The following is a 6000-nucleotide window of genomic DNA, read 5'->3' as shown; positions in this document are numbered from 1 at the left end:
CCATCAGGCTTCATGACTGGAACGATGGGACTTGCCCAGTCGCTAAATTCCACAGGTGATATAATGCCTTCCCACAGAAGCCTGTCTAGTTCGTGTTCAATCTTTTCCCTCATCACATAGGGTACAGCTCTGGCCTTGTGATGGACCGGTCTAGCATCCTGTGTGATGTAGATTTTGACTTTGGCCCCTTTGAAAGTGCCCACACCTGGCTGAAAGAGATGTTCAAATCGCTTTATAACTGTTGAGCAGGAGGTCCGTTCCTCTAATGACATGGCATGGACATCATCCCATTTCCAGTTTAGTTTTGCCAGCCAGCTTCTCCCCAGCAGTGCTGGGGGGTCTCCGGGCACAATCCACAGGGGAAGTCGGTTCACTGTCCCTTTGTGTGTGACAGAGAGCATGGCGCTGCCAAGGACTGGTACGATTTCTTTGGTAGAGGTCCTTAGTTTGATGTCGACCCTCGTGAGTTTTGGTCTGTCTCTTTTATGCGGCCACAGTTGTTCAAATTGTTGAGTGCCCATGAGAGATTGACTCGCTCCCATATCCAGCTCCATGTTGACAGATATCCCATTGAGTAGGACCCTCATTATTATAGGAGGTGTCCTGTTATAGGAGCAGCGGCCATTGATCGTGTTGACCCGCTGTACACCCGTGTCCCGGGTACTGTCCCCACCATCTTCTGCTTTCCGCTTTCCGACCCATCCAATTCATATACCAGCCGAGCTGCCGTTTTTTTGTACATGCGGGCCAAATGCCCTGTATATTCACAATTTCTGCAAACAGCCTGCTGAAATCGACATTCCCTTGATGAGTGCCCACCCCCACACCTCCAGCACAGACCTGTTCCATTGTTCAAAGTGTTCCCAAAGAATGAGCTGCGTCTGGCTGATCTCTCTTGAGCTTCTCTCAGTTTGTAGTTGATTGCTCACATTGTGGGTTGATGAGGTGTGAACGGCCGTTCCTGTGGCCCTTGATGGCTTCTGCCTGCTGTCGAGAGCCTGTTCTCCCGGTTTTGTCTGTGTGTGGGGGTAGCAGCTTGTTTAGTGCTGTGAACTTCTTGTTCCAATATTTCATTAGTTGTTGTACCTGCATTGTAAATCAACCTCGTTTCTTCTTCCCCTACCAAGAATGTCTGTGCAACCAGTGCTACTGCCTCTAAGATCAGGTTCTTGGTCTCTATCAGCTTTCGGAATATGCCTGCATGGCCTATTCCTTCAACGAAAAAGTCTCTCAGCATTTCTCTCCTCAGTTCATCGGAGAACTCACATAAACTAGCCAACCTCCGAAGTTCCGCCACGAAGTCGGGTATGCTCTGGCCCACACAGCGTCTGTAGTTGTAGAACCTGTGTCTAGCCATGTGTAGGCTGCTCACTGGCTTCAGGTGGTCTCTTACCAGTGTGCTCAATTCTTCAAACGACTTGCTTGCTGGTTTCTCGGGTGCCAACAGATCCTTCCTTAAAGCATATGTTTCGAGCCACAGCTGGTCAAGAGATGGGCTCTTCTCTTGTCTGCCTTATCGTTGCCTAACCAGTCTTTGGTTACAAAGCTTTGCTGGAGCCTTTCTATAAAGTCCTCCCAATTGTCTCCCGCATTGTACTTTTCATCTGATCCGTTGTTCGCCATTCTGTGGATTCTGTAATCCCGTAACCCGTCGCCACTGTAAAGTCCTGCCCCCTCAGTACAGATTCACACGAGGCATGTAGTGAAGTCAAGGTCACTCTGGACCTGCACCTTTATTTCACAGCTCTGGAATGCTGCACTTGCCTGAGACCTGTCCTTATATACCCCCCTGGTGGTAAGGTATGCTGGTGGTTACAGGTCATATCTTATTACAGTCATGTATAGCATGTTGGGATACAGTTATATATAATAATGTAAGATACATGACAGTACTGTAGGAAACGCGGTGTACAAAGGTCTCCTACTATGTGTCAGCTGTAGCTCAAGGGCAGTTCTTTTACCTTTGAGTCAGAAGGTTATCCCACTCCAGCAACTTGAGCACAAAAATCTAGGCTGACATTCCCCAGTGCAGTGCTGAGCAAGTGCTGTCAGAGGGTCAGTACTGAAGGAGTGCTGCACTGTCAGAGGTGCTGCCTTTCAGATGAGGTGCACAGCAAGCTCCCGCAAACAGCAAGGGGAAAATGATCAGATCATCATCTGTTGTTGGTGATGATTGGTTGAGGGATAAATATTGGCCCCAGGGAGAACTCCCCTGCTCTTCTTCAAATAGTGCCCGTGGGATCTTTTACATCCACCTGAGAGAGCAGACAGGGCCTCGGTTCAACATCTCATCTGAAAGACAGCACCTCCAATCGTACTGTGCTGGGAGCGTCAGCCTAGATTTTGTGCTCACGTCCACAGAGTGGGACACGAACCCACAATTTTTTGACTCAGAGGCGAGGGTGCGACCCACTGAGCCACAACTTGTAAGCAACTTAGGAGAGGCAGTAGGGAGGCATCTTTTTTTACACCGAGGGTTGCGAGGCTGTGGAATGGATTACCAGACTTAGTGATCAAAGCAGCGATCAAGTCAACATTTAAGAATAGGCTCAATAGATGTTGAAGGAAAGGGTAAGAATGCCATTTGGAAACAAAGCTGGCTCATTGGATTAGAACTATTGTTTGCATTGAGTATAGATCCCAGCATGGCTGGTTGCGCCTGTTTCCAAGTTGGAAGTTTCTTGGGTTTAAAAAAAATTCCTGTATCTAGCCGGTATCAGCTGTGGCTCAATAGGCAGCACATGTGCCTTTGAGTCATGAAGGTTGTTGGTTCAAGCCCCACTCCCAACATACCATAAAACAGATTATCTACTCATTATCACATTGTTGTGTGTGCAAATTGGCTGCTGTGTTTCCCATATTACAACAGTAGTTGCACTCCAAAAGTACTTCATTGGCTGTAAAGCACTTTGAGGTGTCCCACTCCAGGGACTTGAGCACATAAATCTAGGCTGACACTCCCAGTGCAGTATGGAGGGAGTGCTGCACTGTTGGTGGTGCTGTTTGGATGAGATGTTAAACTGAGATGTCTGCTCTCTTAGGTGGATGTAAAAGATCTCATGGCTCTATTTCAAAGTAGAGTGGGGGAGTTATCCCTGGTGTCCTGGCTGATATTTATCCCTCAATCAATATAACAAATACTTCCCCCTTATGAACTCCTTTTCTCTAATTCTCTGGCCTCCAGCCCAAGAAGGGGAAAAGACGTGGGAGTCCCACAGGTTTCTTCCAACTCAGCTCAGGTTCGGTGAATCGAGGAGCTGATCGGGTCACTGGAGATGACTGTCCTAACTGAGGTAGTTGTGTCCTGGGGCCAATATTTATCCCTCAATCAACATCACTAAAACAGATTATCCGGTCATTATCACATTGCTGTGTGTGGGAGCTTGCTGTGCACAAATTGGCTGCCGCATTTCCCACATTACAACAGTGACTACACTCCAAAAGTACTTCATTGGCAACAGTGGCAAACATTGGCAAAAATACTTCATTGGGTCGTGAAAGGCGCTATATAAATGCAAGCCTTTCAGATTGAGTGTGCCTGCCTCTTTAAGAAACAGAGCCCAAGGGCTTCGTGGATTTCCGTCAGGCTTCGGCGAGCCCGGCCCCGCCCCCTTTCCCCCGCTTCGGCAATCTCCGCCAACGTTCGGCAATCTCCGCCCTCTGCCCCGCTTCCGCTCGGCTCCACCGCTGGAGCCGGCTTACCCGCCAGCCCCCGCGCCGCGCCGCGCACCCTGGGAGCTGTAGTCCCGCCGCCCATGCCCGCGCCCTCCGCTTGCGTGGCGGCGGCCGGGGCGTGCGGACTACAACTCCCGGCTTGTCCGGCGGCGGCCCGCGCCTGCGCGCTGGCCGGGGGGAAGGGGGGGGCGGGGGGAGGAGCGCCGACAGTGCATTGTGGTAAGATGGTGGCTGCTCCATTGTTCAGCTGGGTGTTTGCAAGAGGAAAAAAAGCCCCTGAAGGGCGAGCAGCGCAGGGAATAAGGCCTGAAATCCGCCTGTAAGGTAATATGGCACCCACTTGTGCAAAAACTGCTGGGGCTTGGGGGCTTGGGGGCATTTTGAGTTTTGACTGCAATGGATTGCGAATCTATTAATCACAGTGGGAGCAGAGCACCAGGACATTGCTGGCTCTCTCTGAGCATTATTGGCAATCTCTGGGCATTATTGGCTCTCTCTGGGCACTATTGGCTCTCTCTGGGCATTATTGGCAATCTCTGGGCATTATTGGCTCTCTCTGGGCATTATTGGCTCTCTCTGGGCATTATTGGCAATCTCTGGGCATTATTGGCTCTCTCTGGGCACTATTGGCTCTCTCTGGGCATTATTGGCAATCTCTGGGCATTATTGGCTCTCTCTGGGCATTATTGGCTCTCTCTGGGCATTATTGGCTCTCTGGGCATTATTGGGCATTATTGTCTCTGTCTGGGCATTATTGGCTCTGTCTGGGCATTATTGACAATCTCTGGGCATTATTGGCTCTGTCTGGGCATTATTGGCTCTGTCTGGGCATTATTGACAATCTCTGGGCATTATTGACAATCTCTGGGCATTATTGACAATCTCTGGGCATTATTGGCTCTGTCTGGGCATTATTGACAATCTCTGGGCATTATTGGGCATTATTGATTAGCACTGGGCATTATTGGCTCTTTCTGGGCATTATTGAGTATCTTTGGGTATTACTGAACATCCCTGGCCATCATTGGGCACCTGGGAATTATTGGACATTTCGGTGCGGGAGTCAGTATTGCAGCCCACAGCACTCCAGCACGTTTTATATCATGGCCACTGCTGCTAATTTCTGCTTTTTATCTGGGCTTCATTAGTAGAGGAATAGAGTACAAAAGCAAGGAAGTTAGGATGACCCTTTAGTGCAGTACTGAGGGAGTCTCCGCTGCACTGTCGGAGGTGCCGTCTTTCAGATAAGTTAGTAAACCGTCTGTCCACTCGAGTGGACGTAAAAGATCCCATGGCCACTATTTCGAAGAAGAGAACGGGAGTTCTCCCAGGTGTCTTGGCCGAATGGCATCTTTCTGTGCTGTAGCCATTCTATGATTCTAATTTCTCCTTGCTGTTTCTTCCTTCCGCCCCCCCCCCCTACCGATGATTAGTGAACCATAATCATCGAGATCCAACTTTTGGAAAAATGGGTACCTCCCCACGCCCCCACTTACTGTAAGATCCCTCCCTCCCCACCGTAACGCTAAGAGGCTTACGTTGCCTGGTGAGCAGAGCCACTCAAACAAACCTGATGGTATCTGCCACCCTCTCCGGAAAGTTGTCAACTTTGCTTTTGTTTTTGAGACACATTTAATTCCAGAACAATTTTATTTTAGAGTTTTTAAAGCCACGTTTCTTTTGGAAAATTGTGAATTATCAGACGCCCTTGGTCAGTGAGATTTTACATCAATGTGTCAAAAGTATTAAATGTAGGGTAGCTTGATTGCTTCTACAGTAACTTTGTACTTCATTTGAAATGTATCTGGATGAGCTGATCACTGATGCTGACTCCAGATCTAAAGTGTAGTTTTGATCGTTTTCCTTTCTTTTTGTGCATTTTCTGCTTGTCATGGAGAGGCATGTCAGGCCGAGGAAATAGATCATTTTTCTATTTCAGGCACCCAGCGTCGGCATCAAGCACCCCCAGCGCAGTTAGATGCAGAGTAAATCTTTTTTGCCCCAACCAAGCGCCTCGGCCCAAAACTCTCCTTTACTGTATGGTATTTCCCGTAGTGGCTATACTGATAGTACCATTCGGCGGGCAGTATTGTGCCATGGGGCCAGATCCGGGTTGAGCCCAACCAAAACCCATTTTGTTAAGGATTGTTACAGCCATCGTTTTTTGATGGTATTAATCTGAGCTAGATTGGAACCCAGGTCCCAGAGGCGAAAGGCCAGTGAGCTGAATTATTGTCCTTAAAGAGTAAGTGATTGAAAGGTACCATCACAGCTTCTGTACCGCTCCAGGTGCTTGACTCTTGCAGGCGCAGCTTGGGTGATTTT

General features: G+C 48.8%; 1 protein-coding gene across 2 annotated transcripts in view; it reads left to right on the top strand.

Annotated features, from left to right (window-relative positions):
- Nucleotides 1–3880: 3880 nt before the first annotated feature.
- scaf1 (SR-related CTD-associated factor 1) overlaps nt 3881–6000 on the top strand; it is a 56136-nt gene continuing 54016 nt past the window's right edge. For both annotated transcript variants that reach the window (XM_070861859.1, XM_070861858.1), the window contains exon 1: nt 3881–3999. The gene's annotated coding sequence lies outside the window, so the exon portion shown is untranslated. The remainder of the gene's footprint in view (nt 4000–6000) is intronic.

The sequence above is a fragment of the Pristiophorus japonicus genome, chromosome 19, assembly GCF_044704955.1.
Source record: "Pristiophorus japonicus isolate sPriJap1 chromosome 19, sPriJap1.hap1, whole genome shotgun sequence".
Classification (NCBI taxonomy): domain Eukaryota; kingdom Metazoa; phylum Chordata; class Chondrichthyes; family Pristiophoridae; genus Pristiophorus; species Pristiophorus japonicus.
This window is presented reverse-complemented; position numbering and strand designations above follow the sequence as displayed.